Below are 21,638 nucleotides of genomic sequence, written 5' to 3' on the forward strand. Positions count from 1 at the left end.
AAACCTGGAACCTTTTCTGGATCTATCCTTTTGATGTGCAAAACATCATAGACCAGTAGATCTCATTCTGGATGTGGGTGCTTGTTTTAGTATGAACTTCTAGAAAGGGCAGAGTTCTTTTGTTGTCAACATGCAGATGTGAGGAGAGAGTTAGATCCTTGAGAAATCAAAGAGGTCATTTTCTGGCATTACGCTATTGTCTTGGTTTTTATTTCAAGATTTACAGGTTTCTTTTTATATGCTTTCTTCCTGCTTCATGTGTCTTCCCCTCAAGACAGGTGTGTGTGTGGGGGGGGCATTCCGCCTGCTTTCATTGCTCTTTTCATCCTTGTTTTTCTTTCTGTAAAAGATTCGGGGACTCCTCTTCATCTTCACTCTTCCAAATGGTACTCCATTTGCCATAGTTTTATGCAATGCATGATATAAAAGTTTACTACTTTCTTGATCTCAAAATCAAACCTCTCAATCAAAAGGAGAAATCAAAGGAATTTCTAAGAAGTTTGAGGAAGACAGAAATGAGAACGACTCATTTACTCTCCCCTGAAGCAGTGTCAGACTGTGAAACCACTTCCCAGATCTTCCTTAAATGGCTAGCTAGCTATGTGATAAAGTTTGACGCTTAGCATTTTTTGGTGCTGTAACATAGGTCCCACATCAGTAGTAGATAACCATACTCTCCACCAATTCCTTCCCATCTCTTGGGCATTTTAATTTTTGCTCAGAATTTTGTAGGCTTTACAGCAATGGAGCACTCTGAACCTGGGCATATGTATCTGAGTAATAAATGGCAAAAGGGCTCGAAAGAATAGGTTTGTCATAGCTCTCATTAGGTCACTTGCTAGACACCGTGATGTAACTTCTGAGCTTCCATACAAGATCACAATGGCTTTATAGAGGACACAGTGAATAAAATAACTGCTATTTATTCTAGGTTCACCATGGGCTCAACACTGGGCTCAGTGCTTTACCTGCAATATATCTTTTACAACTTCTAAGGCTCCATAGGAACAGTGTAATGATTAGCCTCATGTTTGGGGGAAAATACATCATTTATTTATTTATTTATTTAGAGAGAGACAGCAGAGGGGTGGGGCAGAGGGAGAGAAAGAATCTTAAGCAGACTCCGTGTTTAGTGTAGAGCCTGATGAGGGGCTCGATCTCACGACCCTGAGATGATGATCTGAGCTGAAATCAAGAGTTGGCTGCTCAACCAACTGAGCCATCCAGGCATCCCTGGGGAAGGTACATTCTAGATGGGTAAGGCTACTCAAACCACACACACAGCTAGTTTCTTGGACTGGTTTCCCCTGAAAGCAGTACCAGAGACAAAAACTTGTGGTCAGTATTTTTCTTGGGAAATGATTCTGTGGCTCGGGAGTGGAGTGACAAGGAGTGAGGCATCTCAAGACCATTCACCTTGTGGATGAAAGGGAAGCATTATTTCATTAGCTGTTATCCTACAAAGACTTCACATAATAGATTTCTGAGGGCCAAGTGTTTTCTCATTGGCGTTCCCCAGCATGGCATCAGAGAGGTTCCAGGACAGATACTTAGAAAAACCCTGTGTTCATCTGTGCCACTGTAAAGCTGGCTGAAGGCTGCTTGAAAGTGTTCTGGCCATGGCTGGAATAAAAGGTGGGTGAAGAGGTTGAGTGGCAGTTGAGTTAGAACTTGGTACAGCTGGTTCTGAAAGGAACCAGGCTTTGAACCCAAGCCAGTTTGATTCCAGATCCTGCTGACTTCACCCCAGGACACTGTTATCTTGAAGGGCAATGGTGGACTCCATAGATTTGCTCTTCTGGGGTACGTTTGAAGGATCCTCTATCTTGATGGAACATAACCTAGGAGGGGTTCTCCTTCAGTTCTCCCTGTGCTTTCCTTTCCAAGTTGCTGCCTCCGGGGCCCTGGTTCAGGACCCATTCACCCCTGTCCTGTGAAGTGCTGTGCATCACCCTTGTGACCTATCCCTTCCTGTAATAACATCTATTACAGTCCCAGTCTGATGGGCCTGGAGGAAGTGTGGAGTCTGGAGTCCAACCTGTGTTGTAAATGTCCTGCTTGAAGCAGTATGACATTGGGCAAGCTGTTTTCCCATCTCTGAGTGTCCAAGGTTTATATGCCAGAGGGGAGGTATAATACTACTTAACACAATTATATATGAAACGAAAAAGGATTAAAGGGGGGTAAAAAGTCAAAGGAAACACTTGGTAAGGGCCCTTCCCTCTTCCCTCCCTCCCTCTTTTGGGCCTTTTCTGGGTCTTTAGTTAAAGAGGCCAATTTAGTAGATTCTAGATACATCAGCAGCCTAATGTGACTTCTCTCTGATAATATTTTGGCTGTAGCAACTGCTGTACTGAAAAGAGGTAGTAAGAATTAAGTCCCTATCTGACAAACTCTTCCCGTCCTTGAAGACCCACCTCGGATTTTGGTGCTCAGGGAAGCCCTCCAGATGGGTTGCTTCAGCACACACTCAGCTGCTCTCTTCCTCCTTTTCCCAGTAACCAACCTCTGTAAGCCCAGTCCTGTATTCTTAATATGGGAATGGAAGGAGGGCGGCTGAGCAACTGCGGCCATTACCTACCTCTGCTAGGAACTCCACAGAACTTCACCTCCCCCTCCTCACCAAGGTCTTCAAATCTTCATCTTCCTTCATGACTCCTTCCCACCCCACTGGCCCTTCAGTTTCTGTTCCGGGACAGAGGGTTGGCTGTAAAGAGACAGCTTCAAGTTCTGACAGGATTTGTAAGATTTGTGTGGTGTGGCCTCAGGGTAAAGCATCTAAAAGACAACTGATCTTTAGAAGTTAGAAAGATTAACTGTTCACTGTCATTTTAAATATACCTTATTTCATTAAACATCTGCATGTCTTTTTAGCTGTGAGTTACTGCCTCACAGGAAGAAACAAAATGATAAAAGCAACTCCTTTGTTACCTGGTTCTAGGGAGTACCCAACTCTAGGCAAGGTAGCAGAGGAGAAAATTTCTGGCCTTGCCTCTCTTGAAAGTTGGAGATGCTACAGTTTGGAAACTGTCGTTTCCTTTTTTAAAATTTGAAAATATTATGAAGATAAGTAAATGCCTATGCAGTTGTAAGAAATTATGCAGAAAGATTCCCCTCTACGCTTTTGCCCATTTTCATTCACCAGTAATATTTTTCAAAACTAGCATAATTTTACAAGAATCTTGCCAGTCCGTCCTAGACTTCTGCAGTTCTGCCTCAACTCATTTGTGTGTGTGTGTGTGTGTGTGTGTGCATGCACACACACCCTAAGTTTTGTACAGTTCTTCCACGTGGGTGGGTGTATGTATCACTTCCTCAGACAGGCGACTGAAAAGTTGCAACCTCCTCCTAGTCCTTTATGTTGCCCTTTTATGACCATGACCTTCTGTTTCTTCCATGTTCCCCTGTACAATCCTGGCAGCCATTCACCTGCCCTCCATTTCTAAAATTTTTGTCATTTTAAAAGTGTTCTATAAATTGAATTACATGTGTAACGCCTGGGCCTCTCTGTGGGTTCAGTGTCTGACTCTTGATTCCTCTGCTCGGGTCATGTTATCAGGGTTGTGGGATCGAGTCTCACAACAGGCTTGGTACTCAGTGGGGAATCTGAGACTCTCCCTCCCTCTACCTTTGCCCCTCCCACTGCTCACATGCTTGCTTTCTAAATAAATAAATAAGAAGAAATTGAATACCTGTAGTTTGTGACATTTGTGATTAGCTCTAATGCAGCATGATTCTGTATAGCTTCACCCAAGTTATTCCGTGTATTCATTTTATTACTGTTCCTTTTTATTACTGAGTATGCTACGGTATGCACTGTAGTCTGTTGAACCATTCATCTCTCAGGATTCCAATGTATAGCTGTTTATTAGCTATTGCCAGCACAGCTATTACCAACAAAGCCACTGTAAATATTTATGTACGAGTTTGTATGAGCATATGTTTTGAATTCTTTAGAAGAGGCAAGGTACATAAAGAAGTTAAATGCCCAGGAATACAGTTGCTGGGTCATAGAATAGTTTCATGTTGATTCTTTTCTTCCTTCCTTTCTCTTCCTCTTCCTTCTTCCTCCTTCCTCTTCCTCGTTCCTCTTCCTCTTCCTCTCTCTCTCTCTTTCTCCCTTCCTTCCTTACTTCCTTCAGTGTTTTTCCAAAGTGGCTTTGCAATTTAAAATCCCACCAGCAATGTATGAGTGGTCTAGTTCCTTAGGATCTATGGCAGCATTTGGTGTTGTCACTCTTTAAGCCTCATGATATGTGTCTAAGCAGTATCTCATTGAGCTTTGGTTATTTCTCTAATGGCTAATGGTATAGAGCATCTGTTCATGTGCTTATATGCCACTGCATACCTTTTCTGGTGAAATATCTGTCTTTCGCCCATTTTTTAATGGTATTGTCAGGAATGTGTGTTTACTGCTAATTCATGATACTATATAGACATGAATCTTTTCTGGGTGTGTGCTTTGTAAACGTTTTCTCTCAGTCATCTTCCAGTCCTCTTTCAAATGTAACTTCACATATCCAAAGCTGTTTGTTAGTTTTAATGGGACCCAGTGCACCAATTTTTCCTTTTATGCCTCGTGTTTTTGGTATCAAGTTTAAGAACTCCGGTCCTAGATGTTACAGGATTTCTTCTCCTTTAGTGCCCATGGTTCTTGGTCACACCACTTCAAAGACTGAAGAGGTAGACCAGATGAAGAGTGGTGGGCAGCAAAGTGAAGTTTACTGAGTGGTAGTCAAGTTTATTGAGCAATAGTACAAATCTCTGAAGAGGGAGAGAACCCCAGAGGGTTGCCATGGGAGTTTCCAAGTCTAGGGATTTTATGGGCTTGTTAGTGGGATGTTTTAATCTGATTAACCCTCCAAGTGCCTGTCGCCAATCAGATTTTTGTCCTCTATCATGTGGGAAAGGGCGGAGGGCACCTTCCAGGGTGGTGTAAAATCCTTTTAAAGGTAGTGTCCTTTTAGGGCAGGAGAGCTCCTCTCCCTGCCTGCCTTGCTTCCAACTATCCTTCATTATCATAGACTCCAAACTTTTTTCCTAAAGATTTACAGATTTGTTTTACATCTCAGTCTGTATTTTGAGTTAATTTTTGTAAAATTGTGAGGTTTAAGTTAAGATTTGTATTTTTGTTTGTGGATATCCTGTTGTTTCAATAATGTTTGGTGAAAAGGCTATTTTTTTCTTTCCCCATTGAGCTGTACATTGGCTAAAAATCAGTTAAATCTATTTCTGTGGGTGTTTTTCTGGTTTCTCTGCTCTGTGCTGATGGTCAATTGCTCGGTCCCCCCAGCAGTATCACACTGGAATGATTACTATAGCTGTGTAGTAGACCTTGCTGTCAGGTAGAGTGATCTTTTATTACTTTGACTTAATCAGTTTTTAGATACTCAAGAGCCTGTGTCTTCTCAATTAAATTTTAAAATGATCTTGCCCATGTCTACAAAAAGGGAACTTGCTTGGGGTATGTTAGGGATTGCCTTAAGCCCATCGATAAATGTGGGGAGAATTGATACTTTTGCTATATCCATGTATTCCAATCCACGAATACCGTAATTTTAAAATGTATTTATGACTTCCTCAATTTCTTCAGCATTTTATAGTTTTTTTAGTATGTAGATACTGGACAAAACAGATTATGCCTAAATGTTTTATTTGATTTGGAGTGATTAGAGGTGATTCTGTGTGTTCTATATAAATTACTTTGTTACTTGTTAGTATATAGAAATGTGATTGATTTTTGTGTGTGGATCTTAAAACCTATGACTTTGTGCTTAAATCTTCTAGCATTGAGGTGGGGAGGGGTATCTAGAGGAGATTCCTTGAGGTTTTCTTCACTTTATCTCTTAATTTCCTATCTGTCTGCTCTTTATCATCTTGACTTGTCTTGCTGCAGTGATTAGAACTTCTGGTACTGCTCATTAAAATTGCTAAGAGTGGACATCGTCAAAATTTGAAACTTCTGCGCTTCTGATGAATTTTTAGAATATAAGTGAATTTCGGTGGGGTATGAGGTCCGGAGCGGAAGACCAAGAAAGAATTCTTGAGACATCTTTGGCACAAAATGGTGGTTTATTAAAGCACCGGGACAGGACCCGCGAGCAGAAAGAGCTGCTGCCCCGGGGCTGTGAGGAGTGGTCCATTATATGCTTGCAAGTTGGGAGGGGGTCAGGGATGGCTTAAGTCTCTAAGGAATTTTGGAAGCAAGGTTTCCAGGAATTTGAGGGGCTGGCTATTTTTGGGAAAAAAGGTTATTCATTACAGCAACCATACCTTTGTCCTAAGACCCTTTAGATATATATCAGTGAGCCATATACTTGGGAATGATTCTCAACACTCTCTTGGAGGGTTTAGAGATAAAGGAAGTTTCCAAAGGAATTGCTGAAGTAGACTTACAGGATCCTGGTTGGGGGTAGGGGTCGGTCAGGCTAGGATTGCCTTTTGCTCTTAGCAAAGCCTTATGGTGGAGGTAATGGAGTCCCTAGAGGAATATCACTTTACCTGTTGCAAGGGCTGGTCAGTGGGTAAGGAAATTTAATAATTTTTTTTCTGCCTCTGTTTCCCACATCACTTTGAAAGACATACTTTAAAAAGAAGGTGAGAAGACCACCTAGAGAATGGAGAAAAAACAAATTTTGTAACTCCTATCTGAAAAAGAACTTGTATCTAGAATGTATAAAGAACTGTAACAGGGGCACCTGGGTGGCTCAGTCAGTTTAGCGTCTGCCTTCGGCTCCTGTCATGATCTCCAGGTCTTGGGATGGAGCCCTGAGTCAGGCTCCCTGCTCAGTGGGGCATCTGCTTCTTCTCCCTTTCTGCCTGCCCCTCCACACTGCTCATGTTCTCACTCTCACACTCTCTCTCCAATGAATAAATAAAATCTTCGAAAAAATGAAATAACATAACAACTCAATAATAAAAGCAGGTTTAAAATGGTCAAATTATTTGAATAGAAGATATAAAGATAGCCAATAAGCACATGAAAAGATGTTTATCATCATCAGGGAGATGCAAATGAAAACCAGAGTGAGATCATGCTTTATACCCAATAGAATGGCAAAAATTATAAGGAAAAAAAAAAAACAACAGAAATGGCAAGTTTTGGCAAGGATGTGGAGAAACTGGAACCCTCACATACTGCCTATGAGAATTTAAAATGGTACAACTGTTTTGAAAAGCAGTCTGGCATTTTCTCAAATGGTTAAACATAGTTACCATGTGATCCAACAACTCTACTCTTAGGTATATATATATATATATATATATATATATATCCAAGAGAATGAAAGCATAAAGCATGTCTTTATAAGACCTATGCAAACGTTCATAGCAGCATTGTTCATAATAGCTGAAAAGTGGACACAACCTGAATATTAATGAAGAGATAAATAAAATGTTACCTGTCAATACAATGGAATATTATTTATCATTTAATAAAAATGAAGTGCTGGTATGTGCTACAACATGGGTGAACCTTGGAATTGTTATACTAACTGAAAGAATCCAGTCACAAAGGATGCTACCTTGCATAATTCCAATTACATGAAATTTCCAGAATATGAAAATTTATGGACACGGAAATTTATGGACATGGAAAATATGGTAGTTGTTAGGGCTGGAGACAATAAGGATTTGTGGAAGAATCTGGAAGAGCCACGTGGTCTGCAGTTTCTTTTGGAGTAATGAAAATATTTTAGAACTGTAATGAATGTACAACTCTGAATATACAATATCCATTGGATTATATGCTTGAAAAAGATGATATGCGACCTGTGTCTTAATAAAGCTGTTAAATGCATAGGAACTTCCAAAAATTAATACATTAGTGCTTAACTAGGCCATTTTATAATACTTTTCATACTTTTTTTTCTTGCCTTCCTACAGTTTAATTGAACTTTTTCTTTTTTTTTTTTAAATTTTCATCTTGATTTGTTTATAGTATATTGGAGTGCATCTTTTTGTGCAGTTTTTGTAGTAGTTGCTCTCATTAATATAATATCCACAAAAATGTAGACTTATAACAGTCTACTGCTATCAGCATTTTAACACTTAGAGTGAGATGTGGGAATTTCACTTCTGTTTGATCTCTTTAACTTTAGCACTTTTAAATAGCATTATCTTGCATATCAGATATTATTTTAGCTGTTGTTGATGAAACTTAGGAAAGGGATAGTTCACTTTATCCTATCTTTGTATTCCTGTTCCTTCTTCCTGATAATTCCTTCTAGTCTTAAGATTTCTTCTTGTTCCTTTCCTTTCTCTTTGATGCTTCCTTTAGTCATCCTTTAAGGGTATCTTTGCTAACAACAAAATATTTTATTTTTTCTTCATTTTACAATGTTCTTTTTTCCCTTTCTTTCTCAAAGGATCAGCCTGATAGGGATTTCATGGTTAATAGTTGTTTTCTTTTAACACCTGAAGAAATGTTGGCCTTTATGGTTTTTGGTGAAAAATCTGTGCCTGCTCTGCTTGGTATTTCCCTCGAGGCAATGTAGTGCTTCTCTCTGGCTGCTTTTAAGATTTTATCTTGGGTTTACACAGGTTTAATTATGATGTGTCTTACTCTGAGTTTCTCTGACTTTCCCCTGTTGATGGAGAAATGTACTTACTTTGTAGATACGTTGTTTTGTGTCTTTCTCCAAATTTGAAAATATGAGCCTCCCTCCCCCCACAATACTCTTTCAGTTCCTCCAAGTTCAGGACTCTAGTGATAAAAATATTGGCTCTTTCGTCATTACTTTTTAGTTTTTGAGTCCCTGAAGCAACATTTTTTTCTGTTTTTGTTTTGTTTTGTTTTGTTTTTGTTCTTTTTATATTGTTAAGATGGGGTTGATTCTATTATTTTGTCCTCCAGATCATAGATTCTGTCCTTTGTCATTTCTATTCTGCTATCCATGCAGAATTTTTTGTTGCTGTTACTATATTTTTTCAGTGCTATAATATCTGTTGGTTCTATTCTAGAATTTCTTTGAGATTTCCCATTGTTTTGAGAGTTTGATAGTTGAAGGTTTTTTTATGACAACTGCTTTGAAATCCTTGTCGTAGAACTCCAACCTTTGATTCATCTTGATGTTAGCATCAGCTGATGGTCTTTTTCTCATTCAAGTTGTGATTTTCTTGCTACGATGGGTAATGTTTTATTGTATCCTGGACATTTTGTCGATATGTCAGGAGAATCTAGGTCCTATTTAAATATTTAATTTAGTGGACAGTTACTTATAGAAATTTCTGAAGAAATTAAACTTGAAAATATTTATACCTTTCTGTGATATTTGGAGCCATTCTGTGTGTCTTGTGGATCCTTAAAGTTGAAATAGTCCCATAACCTCAATAACTTTCATGTTGGAAGTAATCTTCTATAACCCAAACATCTAAGATCATCTCTACTTTCTGGGGCTGGAGATGAAAGCCAAGGAAAAATGGAAACATTTGAAAAGATAAAGCATTGGAAACTATACGAAATAAGTAGATACTATATGACTATTTAAAAGAATAAAGCAGATTTGAAAGAATAAAGCAGATTCATCTGTACTAGAATGGTAAAATAGCCATGATTTTTTTTTAAAGATTTTATTTATTTATTTATTTGTTAGACAGAGATCACCAGTAGGCAGAGAGGCAGGCAGAGAGAGAGGGGGAAGCAGGCTCCCCGCTCAGCAGAGAGCCCAACATGGGGCTCGATCCCAAGACCCCGAGATCATGACCCGAGCCAAAGGCAGAGGCTTAACCCACTGAGCCACCCAGGGGCCCCAAAATAGCCATGATTAAGTGAGTGAATAAAATAGAATTGCCAAAGTGCATGTAGAAAATGTAAGAAGGAACTGCCTCATTTGTTTACATTCTCACTATGGCACACAGAACAAAGGTAACCGGTAAAGATCCCATATTCTGTGTGTGATTACTTTTCCTTAAACCTGGGCTGGCCTTGTGACTTGTTCCTAATCAGTGGTTTGTCTAAGGTGATGAGGTGTCACCACTATGACTAGGAAACAAGAAATTGTAACTTGTGTTTTGCTAGCAGATTTTCTGCGTTGACTGTCCTTTGGTGGATTTGGTGAAGTGAACTGCCTTCTACAGAGGGGCACATGGCAGGGAGGTTCAGTAGCCTGAAAGCAACTGAATCCTGCAGGTTGCCCCATGAGCTTGAAGTGGGTCCTACATCCGTTGAATGTCAAATGAGATGCCCAACTCCGATTAACATCTTCATTACAGCCTTGTAAGAGATGCGGAAGTACAGGAGCCAGTTAAACTATGCCCATATCCCCAGCCCCTAAAATTCATGAGATGAGAAATGGTGGTTGTTTTAAGCCACTAAGTTTTTAGTAATTTGTTACGCAGTCATAGGTAACTGATACACCCACCTATTTTTTATATTATCATAGGCAGTGGAAAATTGTCAATTTTTACATTGTCCTTTTTTATGTGGTAAAGAGGTTCCCAAGGATATGTGTTGTGTTTTTCATAGATCCATGTTCACATATATGTAATAGGCTCTGTGTTTAGTTTGACTTTCTTTATGTCTGATCTGCATAGCACCATATTGGAGCAGAGTGGTCTCCAAATGATGCATTGACGTGGTAAAAAATAATAGGAAAGAAGTAAGAGGTAAAAATCTGAAAAGACTTTTTTTTTTTTTTTTTTTTAGAGTTATTCACATGAGAGTGTTACTAGGTTAAGTAATGGTACAATTAGTGTATCCATCAGTCTCTAGCCAAAGAAGACCCTCACTCCTTCTAATGCCCTTACAAAAGAATAAAATTGGCATAAAACAGAATAAGCATGACAAGGGATATGGCTTTTTTAATACTTTATTAGGGGTGTTATCACCTGGGAATGTCAAAAACACTGTTATCACAGAGATGAGAAAGATGTCCAATATATCAGCAGATGTTTCTAATACTTGGGCACATGCATGTTTTTTTAATTTATTTCTTTAGCATACGATGGACAGCATCAAGCGTTTTAATTTCTTACAGAACTTTTCTTTTTGTTATTAGGAATCCAAAAACGATGATGTTTCTGATACCTAATTATTCAGCATCTTCATTTGTCCCCATTACAATAGTGTTTTTCTTTGACCATGTCTGTTAGATCAAAACCACAGCTTTTACAAAAGATAAATTAGGAATTGGCAGATCGTTTTTCAACAAATATTCATTGAGCAACCTACAAAGGAGGGAGAAAATACAGATGGGCTCTGCTGGTAATTGAGAGATTTTTTAAAAGACTATCTTTTGATATTTTTTTGATAAGACTTTTGAATATCTTTTCAAAGCAGCTCTTACCCTAGAAGATCAGGCAAAGATTGCCACAGTCTACCTTGATTTTAGAGCAAAGCACTGAAATTCTTCGTTCAGAAAAATGAAGGTGAGATGATGGACTGGCCTAATGAAAGTTCCATTAGACATTTTGTATGATGCAGCACATGTTATTTCTAGCTCATTGAGTTAAGATACACAGGATGAAACCTATTTAGGTTCCTGAGGTGAAATCTCTTATTTTGCATAGGGTCTTATCTCCTGGGTGTGGCAGGAGTGGAGTAGGAACATTTCAGGAGAGAAGCCAGGGAAAGTTGTGTGTTTGGTGGAAAGACTCTTGTTTTAGCACAAAAGTGGTGCCCAAAATGTGGGAATATGCCTTTGTCTTAGCTGGAAATGTTCTCTTATTTCTCTTTAATGTTACTTATAAATGTCTTTATCTTCGGTATTTTGAAAACAAAAGTTTTTGAAGCCTACCATTGTGCCATTTTGGTAAACGTCTTTTAATTACTTAAATTACACAGCGATGCTGAACTGAAATAGTTTTGTATATGATAATGTTTGGTGACTCAAGCCAGCTGATGTATGCGTGCGGATTTGAACAGTTTGTGAGAATTTTCGGAAGTCACACATGTAAACAAATGTTAATGCTTAGTTGCTTAGCAGTTATTATGTCCATCCTAGAGATCCTCTGCAGTTCTGGAGCTTTGTCTAGTAAAATAGGCTCCCCGCCCCCCATTTCTTTTGTAGAATGCCATTATAGTTTCACAGAGTAATACATGAAATTTTAAAGATCTTAATTATTTTTAAGTAATGTCTACACTCAAACTGGGGCTGGAACTTACATTTCCTTCAGGAACTCAGTGAGAGGCCACAGTTTTGTGTGTGTGTGTGTGTGTGTGTATAATTTTTTTTCCCTCTATGACAGTTGTCCTTTGATGTACATTTATAATTCCAAAGAGGCAAAACTATGTTGAATTAAATGCTGTTTTATTTTTCAGCAATGCTCAAAATGTTTTAGCAAGTAAAATGTGATTTGGTAGTTTACTCAAAGGCCATATTTACTACTTTAATTCATGACAAGGTTTCTATGCAACTCCTAACAAAAATCAGTATGTATGTTTGTATATATAATTCAATAATTGGATTGGATTTTCTAGTTTGGTGAGTTTTAGCTACTTCTTGTTGAATCTCAAGAACTTACTGTGAGTACAAATCCAGATTCCCTCGATGTCAGAATAATTAGCAGGGTTGGATAGAAAGTAATGTGTAAGCCCCCCACTTCTACTCTAGACTTCATAAATGAGAAGTGAAATATTGGCCCATAGGGTGTCATGCCCAGTTCTGACATTGAATAATGTTATTCTGCTATGGGTGGTAGTGATAAGTTATTTTGATGTTCCAAAGAACTTTTTAAATTTTTATTTATTTTTATTTTTATTTTTAATATATTTATTTAACAGACAGAGATCACAAGTAGGCAGAGAGGCAGGCAGAGAGAGAGGGGGAAGCAGGCTCCCTGCCCAGCAGAGAGCCCGACATGGGGCTCGATCCCAGGACCCTGGGATCATGACCCGAACGGAAGGCAGAGGCTCAACCCACTGAGCCACCCAGGCGCACCAAAGAACTTTTTTTAATTTGAGATTTCAGGATTTGAAATTTCTTTTAGCACTTAGTGGACTCTAAGTAGATGGTGGATGCATTTTTATTTCATAGTTTAACCACAATAATTTTTTTTTTCCATTTTCATGATGTAAGGGATGTAAAAACGTTGAAATGTCTCTTCCTTCTATTGAGGAATAGCCTGTCTTTCCACAGATGTAACATAATAGTGCTTAAACATTGAATAAAAAAAGAACCAAAGTGTAATTTAAACTTGATCGGATGATTTCAATTCTATGACCCTCAGCAAAATTCCATCATAATGAATGATAGGAGGTATTCCACAACAATATCAGGAGATAATTTATTATGATACACTAGGTCTGGAACTACTACAGAAAATCTCTAAAATCAGTAGGTCACGTTTGGAAATGTTTCAGGAAGTCAGCTAAGATGGAATATTGTTTTCCTTCCCAGCAGTCTTGGAGACATTGAAAGTATAATTTAAATCTCCTAGAAAATACTCACATTCACTTTTCATTGCATGTGAATATGGCCCTAATTGCTCTATAACCATTAGCAGTTATATGATTTTTTTTAAAGTATATGTGAATAAATACATGCTTAATATTTTGTTTTTTCCTGGATATCAAAAACATCCAAAATGAATACAATGAACCATCAAGCCCTTTTGAAGACATTTCACAATATTTTATTGAGTATCAATTTAAAATTGCTAATTGTACCATATTAATGAAATTTTGCTGGACCAGATACTGGCTGAATTTTATACCAGAGAAATTTTAGAAGTCTTTCATGTGACATGAGAAGAGTTACATTTTAGTCTCCATATAAACTCAGACTAAATTCCATGGGAATTCCTTAGGTGCAAAACAGTCTAACACTAATTGTACTCACTTGGATTTGCATAATGCTTGGTAATTTTCATAGCTCTTTCTTATCCCATTTCCCATTTGATCCTCACACTATGCCCAAGAGGGTAGTAAGATGGGTATTATCCTCTCTAATTTGTAATCCCCTTGTTGAGTTGTGGTCTAAGAGGGACTTGCCTAATACTGAATCCTACTGCTGAGATAAGGTTCAAGTGTATTTCTTGGACTTCATCCTTGTCCTATTCTGATTTGAGGTCACTGGGGTATGGATTAATCAGTAGTGTCTGTGCTTTTGATTGGGTTCTATGGTTATTTTTTACATCAGTATTCATATGGGGTTATGATTAAATTTTTCATTAAATTAGTTGATTTTGACATTAAAGAAAGTTTTTTCTTTAGGGAATCATTGAGTTAGCAAGGTCCTCCTACTGTAAATAATAGGTATCAGAATAATACAGCATAAATGGTAAGATCTTTGAGTGTTTCTAGAGCAAATCCTTATTTTGATTACCTTGATCCTTGCCTCAGCAGACTTTTTAATTTTTCCAAACTTTGGTTTCTTCACTTTAAAGGAAATGATGCTAGATTAAATGGGATAAGTCATATACAGTATGATATAGAATAAGCATTGAATAAATATTAATTGCCTCTATTCCTTCTTTAAAATGTGTTTTAACCCAGTAAGGAAGAAGATAGGTGGAATATTATATAGATGAAGTATTTTACACATATTTTCATGTACTCTAATAAAAAACCAGTAACCTACTGAGAGTATGTGTACCTTTCTCATATAAATGAGCAAACAAACTTGTTTTTAATTTTTTGGCAGACTTATGAAACCAATTAGCTTGGTAACATATATTCAACTTTAATGGACAAGTAAATAATTAATGTTATTGCCTTTGTAAATTTAGCTTTTCAGTTATAAATTAACATAATTAAAAGAGTAATGTTTCAGTATGCATTCTACTAGCCAAATTTAAATCAAGCAATTAAACTGTAGGTTTTCTGCACCAAATGAGCTCAGCTCATAATGAGACAGACGACAGACATAAATTTGTTTTTTCATGGTCAGGTTCATTACAAAAACATGAAGGAAAATACTTGTAGTATGTGTAATCAAGTAAATTATTCTAAGCACCATAAATTGTTTTTGTGGGTCTTCTACCTTAAGCTCAGAATTTAAGCACTATCATTTCTTCCTCTCGCTTTCCTGAAGAATGATCTCTTCTTCTGGTAGAAGATTGCTTTGGTTTATATGCTGGGGTACAGATTAATAACATTAACATTAACATAATAACATTGCATCAGAATGTTACTGGGTTGTAACTACTTAGAGTAATCCAAATCTCATGAAGAGACAGGCTTATGTGTGGGGACAGTGCCTCAAAACCGGAGTGGAGATCATATACATGAAAGATTAAGTCACTTTGCTGACTTGGGTTTGAAAGGCCAGCTATGTTGATAATTGTCTGACATTGGTTATGGAGAGAAGGGTCTGAGGGGGTCACTGCTGTGCTCTGAAACCCACTTGAATGTAGAAAGGTATAAAGCAGTAGTTTGTATTCTCCCTTAGAAGTGAAGCAGGTGTATTTTTCCCCTTTGAAATCAGCGCTGTGGAGTACTATCAAGCAGACTTTAATCTAAGACAATATATTTTGGGACTGCATTGTTCCAGGCTGAAGGAGTAGAAAATGGGACCTGCTATGGGGAGATAATTGAACTGAAGACATTTTTAATCTTCAAGAAATACTGGTATATAATGAGACATGCACTGACTAATGATCTATATTTAACAATTCACCACGTTAAAGCACACTACTCAAAAGTAAAATTGTGGGGCATATTAGAATGGGCATGTATATCCCACTCATCTCTTTTTGGAGATAAACACAACTGCTTCTCTTGGCCCACTGATATGTCTGTAAAGTTAATCCCCCCTTTAGTGATGTCGAGTTTATTAAAACCCATTTTTTAATATTTATCTTTAATTAGTTCTATCTACAGTGATGCATTATTTTAGCATATAATATCTCCGGGTGAAAGATTTGAATTCTTTGTTAGTAACTTTTGGGAAATGTGTATCCTAAGGACTATGGTCTGTTTTGGTTACAGAAGTAATTTCTTCCCCTTGATTGCCATGTGATAGGGTCCTTGCCAGCTTAGGTCTAATTGAGAGTTTTTCTAAATGGCTAGTTATTCCATTTTATTTTTCTGGGCAGCAGTTTTCTTTCCAGAGTCACTGCCCATTACTTCTGACACATATTATGGACATTTAAAAGCAAATAAAGTTGGAAATTACAAACTAACTTATACTTCTCATTAGCCCATCAAATTACCTTGGTATAAGTCTATAAGTCACCAATTCTAAACCTTACTTTGAATCGGAAGCTGTAGACCTTCTCCCTAGGAAAATAGGAATAACAAGATGGGGTACATAAATTTTGGAGCCCCTAGAAGCTCTTTCCTGGTTTCAAGTTGCAACCTCTATAATCAGAATTACCAAGACTGGCAGTTCTCCTTTTATTATTCTGTTCCAATTCAGTAGTTCTTTGTAAAATGTTCTAAATTAGAACTCTTATTGTTCTAAACTAGACTCTATTAATGGTCCATATTGGTCATATTAACTTAAATTTATGTAATTTCTGTTTTGCAAAATGCTGGTAATTTTCCCAAGTTAAACCAAACACCACCTGTTCTTTGAAGTATGCTATCTCTCTCTCTCTCTCTCTCTCTTTTTTTTTTTTAAGATTTTATTTATTTATTTGAGAGCAAGAGGGAGCATGAGCAGAGGGAGAGGCAGAGGGAGAAATAGACTCCCGCTGAGTGGGAACGGAGATGAGAGGCTTGATCTCAGAACTCTGGAAGGCAGACACTTAACAGACTGACCCACCCAGGTGCCTGAGGCTCTCTTCTCTTGAGTCCTCAACTGAACCAAGAGTAGGGTAACCTTTCTCCGTCATGTCCTCCATCAACTCCTATCCCACTTCATAGATGTATCTTTGATTCGAGTTCATATGATCAGCTGTGTTGTAGTTGTATTTCCACCACGATTTTTCAGCTTCTTCATGGAAACAAATTCTGGGATTTTTTACCACACATTTTTATTTATATCATATTAATAGTAAATATTGTAGAGTCATGCCTTTTTAAATTAGAATACCGGAAATAAGCAGGTTTGGGAACTGACATGGTTGCCTCTTAGAAGGTGCACCACTCAGCTTACTAGGGTAGAAAGCTGTGAACTCTAATAGTCGAGTAGCTTCAATTGTTTATCGTGATGTGGGCACTGGTTGCTATATTTTATAAAAGATAATGAAGAGTGTTGTCTAATTGATGAAATGGTGTATTGTAGGCCACTTTAGAGAGTTTGTTTTGCAATTAGAAAACTAATCCATTCTGAGCCTACCAGTTACTAGGACAGAAAAAGAGGAGTAAACAAGATACGTGCCTTTTAGTAAATGTTGTTTAATTTTTATGTTAATTTTAACAGTTATAAGTTAACTACTTTTTACTGTTTGCATTCTGTAGTATATTATCTAAGGACAATGAAATAACCTTGTGATGTACCTCCATATAGGTTTTAAGAGCTTTTGCTATGGAATCAGTAGTTGGAAACTTTTGCCTCCTAATAGCTATACAAATTTGGGCAAATTGTTTCATTTATGGGCCTGAATTTTCTCAGCTGTAAAATGGGAATATAGTCATAACTGAGTACGGTTTATGAGACTCGCTGTCCTGTACATCTATCAAATATTAAACAAATACGGTCTGTTATGAATATTAATAGGGAAGGTTATCTCATAATATCTTTATGATATGTCCTTAATTTTATTTATTTGAAACAGACTTTTAAAACTTCTAATTATATTTCTTTTAAGGATCTTGAGGGCATTAACACCTTGGGTGGTGTTAAGATCTAGAGCTGAAATTTCTACCAAGTCTTACTGTCTTTCTAAGTAAATGTATTGCTTTTTGCTTAATAAATTTTGTTGAGCTGTGTATCTACACAAATAGAAACTCAAGAATATGAGGGCTCATCAAGCTCAGTGTTTAGCTTCACTGTGAATGAGTGAAACCAACATGGGAGAGCAGTGAAATGCACCATAGTATATTTTTTCAGGTTTGTTACTTTTTGATATTCAAGAAGTCCATAAGGTATTGGGACATATTGAGAATGATTCCTTCACAGTAGCCTAGTTATTTCCCCTAGCAATAATCCCACCCTATTCTTCAGTGAGTATAGGCATTGGTGTGCTGATAAACCCACTCTCCAGAAAGGGACACCTTGTCTTATAGCTTTGGCCAATGCTAAGAGTGTAAATATTCCCAACATGTTTGGCTTCATGACTTAACAACTAGCTCACACAATTTCTGGAAACAGAGCATGACTCTTGCTAGCTGGCTTCCACGTATCATGCTAGATCCTTTACTCTCATCTCTCAGAGCCATCTTTTACTTGCTTGCCTGTTTAGGAAGTAAAATTCCCCTTCTTTTGGACACCTTCTTTCTTCTCTTTTCTCCCTTCACATCTAGTCTTGCTGTCTGTGTGGGCTTCCTTTCGGACCCTGTGCAGATTTCATTCACTCAGTTTTGGTTCTTGTCTGATTTTTCAGTGGTGGGGTTGGTCGTGCTGTGGGAGGAGGAGGTGGGGGAACCATGCAAGTCTTGCTAGAAGTCTTGCTCTTTCCTTAACTTTACAAATAGTTTAATCTATTTAAATTCCTTATCGTAGCCTGTGTGGCTTTGTGTGGCCTCATCCCAATTTATTTTTTCATTGTGATGGTTATAACGTTCCTTCCTGACAATGTGTACCTCCTTCATTCATGTAGGACTTCTTTAAGTTCCTTGAAAGCACAGTGTTCTCTCTTCTAGGCTCTTCTGCAAGGAGTTTTTTTCTGCTTAGGAAGGTCTTCATATCTATCTCTTTTCCTCTTCTCAGGTTTTCATCTAGGTAAACACTTTTCAGCCTCAGAGCTCATGGACTCTCCCTTCTCTGTGATGACTCAGATGAACATTATCCTTGGGTGATCCCACACAGCCTGGTACTGAATTCTGTCAAACCATTTTTTATGTCTCACTCATTTGTCAATACTTGTCAACACAGAGACAAATATTTGAAAGACACCACACATATAGAAGGCAATTGAGAAACCGTGGCTGTTGAGGACACTTATAGTTTAGGAGTCAGGAGGTCTTGCATCATTTGGGGCAAATCAGAAGATCTTTAAGACTCAGTTTTCTTCATTTATACAATATTGTGCATTCCTCTTCTTGCATTCTCAGAAACTACTATCTTACCCGTGGTTTGGGGATCAGTGTCAAAGTGTAATATTTAACAAGTCCCTCTGTGTCTAACTTCCTTTAAGACCTGAGAAGTAGTGTTGTACCATGGTTACAAGTGTGGACCCTGGATTCAAGCCATCATTAACACAAATCCCAGCACTGCTACTTTGGGCAAGTTGCTTGTTTTCCTCTCCTGTTTCTTGGAGATGCTGATAGAACCTTCCTAGTAAGCTAGGGAGCAGAGCTGAGTCAATACGTGTGCATGGGACTTGGGTCTTTTTCACGCACCTGTAATGGTCTTTCCCTCCTCTCCTTACAGCATGCTTCATGTACTTCCTTCCCTGGGTTCTGGCAGACCGCACGGCCTTGGGTTGGGTATCAGCATGAACACAAGGACTTTGAAATAAGCCTGAAGCCATTTCTTTTTCTCTCATTTCCTCTCAGAATTGAGCTTCCTCGTGTACATTGACAATTTTATTTTTCAAATAAGTACTCTTTCCCCTATCCAAAATAACTTTTCAAATTAATATAATGATTTGTTCCATTCTGAGGGGTAATTATCTGTAATGTTTTATTTTTGGAGTAATATCCGGTAATTTTCTGAAGCTGAAGCTTGTCATAAGATCATTGAAAGATCAGTAATTTTCTTCTCATGACTCCAGGAGAGTGGCTCCATGGATTCTAGTCATGCTGGAGAAGTGAGTGGAGTGTGCTGGTTGCCCGTTGATCCACATGGTAAGGATACGTATGTGATGGAGTGTCTGAGATTGGGTTGGGGTAGGGAGAATGAGAAAGAGAATATGTCAGTGAGAAAAACTGAGTAGGAAAAAAACGGTTCCAGGAAATAGGACATCCTTCCACTACTGAAGGAAGGACATTACCTTTACATGCATAGAAACTCTGGAGCATCCCTGGGCCGGTGAACCCACCCTCCTCACGGATGAAGGGAGCAGGAGTGGGAAAGAGAGTCTAAGTCTTCTACAGATCATCTCCAAATCTATTTTGATGTCTTTTTGAGGGTATGCGGAGCAAAGATCCTACCTTCTTTTTCCACTGTGCTGACAACCAAAGGCCAGAAGAAGCCAGACACAGAAGGGTGGCCAGTGTGGCCCATGTGGCTGGTGCACGCTAAGTAGATAGAAGTGTAGAGCACATGACAAGACCCGTGAAATGGGCCACATCTCAGATCTGCTAAACTGCAGGGAGGATCTGGGATTTTATTCTGAAGTCAGTGGGAAATCTTTGGAAAGTTGAGGCTGAGGAGTGGAAATGGCTTATTTTTAAAAACTTAATTCTTGCTCCAGGGAACAAAAGGTATGACATCAGCTGAAGATGCATTGATTAGAGGCCAGTGAGAAGGTTGTAGAAATATTCCAGACAAGTGGGGATGTGCTTTTAGGGGTTCGGTCTAGGAGAGGGGAGTGGTCCCCTGGAATGGCCTCCTCCCTGGGAGAGGCACTGCAGGTAAGCTGCTTAGTGGCAGTGTGGCTGGCTTCTCAACAAGGTGATGTGTGGCTTTTAGTGTGACAGGGTTTAGAAAAGCAACCACAACTCATCCTTTATGATGTGTAGTCTGTGTGTGTGCACGCACATGTGTGTTTGGACAGGTAGAGTGTGTAACATTGCCCTAAGTGTCTCCCTTGAAACTGGAGGCTAGAGGTGGAATTCTTGGTATGTTCTCCTCTATAATGGTGAACAAGTTCAAGGATTTGACCCATTTGTTTTCCTTCTCAATAAAACATTTTCTCCTCTTAGAAATTTCTCAACTTAGAACTTGGAGTAAGTGAGATGCAAAATTAAGATACATGCTTTTGGACTTCAGCCAAATGGTTCATGTAAGTTCATGAGCATCACTTGGTGCCAGATGGCTAAGAACAATTATCAGGCATTTCTTTCAACTTTAATGTTTTCAGAGAACTTTATGATAAGCCACTAATTTAACTTCACATTTGCCTAGTAAGAAGTGAGGGAAAAGTAATAGCCGGCTATCTAAGGCACAATTATGTAATTCATACAGCTCTGTGAGTTCTTAATAAATACTGAGTGGTAACTTAGCTTGTGCTATAGTGGGAAACAGATGGTTCTGGAAGGTTTGGGATCGGCAAACCTGTATTTCTCAGTACTTCATACCAAGGCTTCAGGAATTGTTATTATGATTTTATGTATGTTTTGAAAATTGAAGCAGGATGCTAGACCTGTCCTGTAATCTTTTCTCCTTTCCAAGGCGTGGATATTAGTATGTCTCTGTCGCAGGATAGAAAACGAGGCTGCGTGAGTCGGTGGGTTGCTTCAGGTTTGCAGAACAGGGATTTAGCTCAAAGGTTTGAGTGACTCCATAGTCCTTGTTCTGATGTTAGATGACAGCTTTCCTCTCTTTGTTGAGGTGACAAGCCTGTTCCTTTCCCTGTCCAGACAGTTGGCCGGCCTGTCATGTATATCTGTGTTGTTTTATAAACTTTCCCTATCTCCCTCTTGATGGGGCTAAATATGCTTCTAAATCTAATCTTTCTGGTTTCTAATGTGATTTTGGAGAAAGCTGATTTCCAATGCAATGGTTTTGCAATTATAGTAGTGTCGTAGCTTCTGTGCATTTAATTGA

Source organism: Mustela putorius, unplaced genomic scaffold (assembly GCF_011764305.1).
Source record: "Mustela putorius furo isolate JIRA1106 unplaced genomic scaffold, ASM1176430v1.1 tig00000407_pilon_pilon_pilon, whole genome shotgun sequence".
Lineage (NCBI taxonomy): Eukaryota > Metazoa > Chordata > Mammalia > Carnivora > Mustelidae > Mustela > Mustela putorius.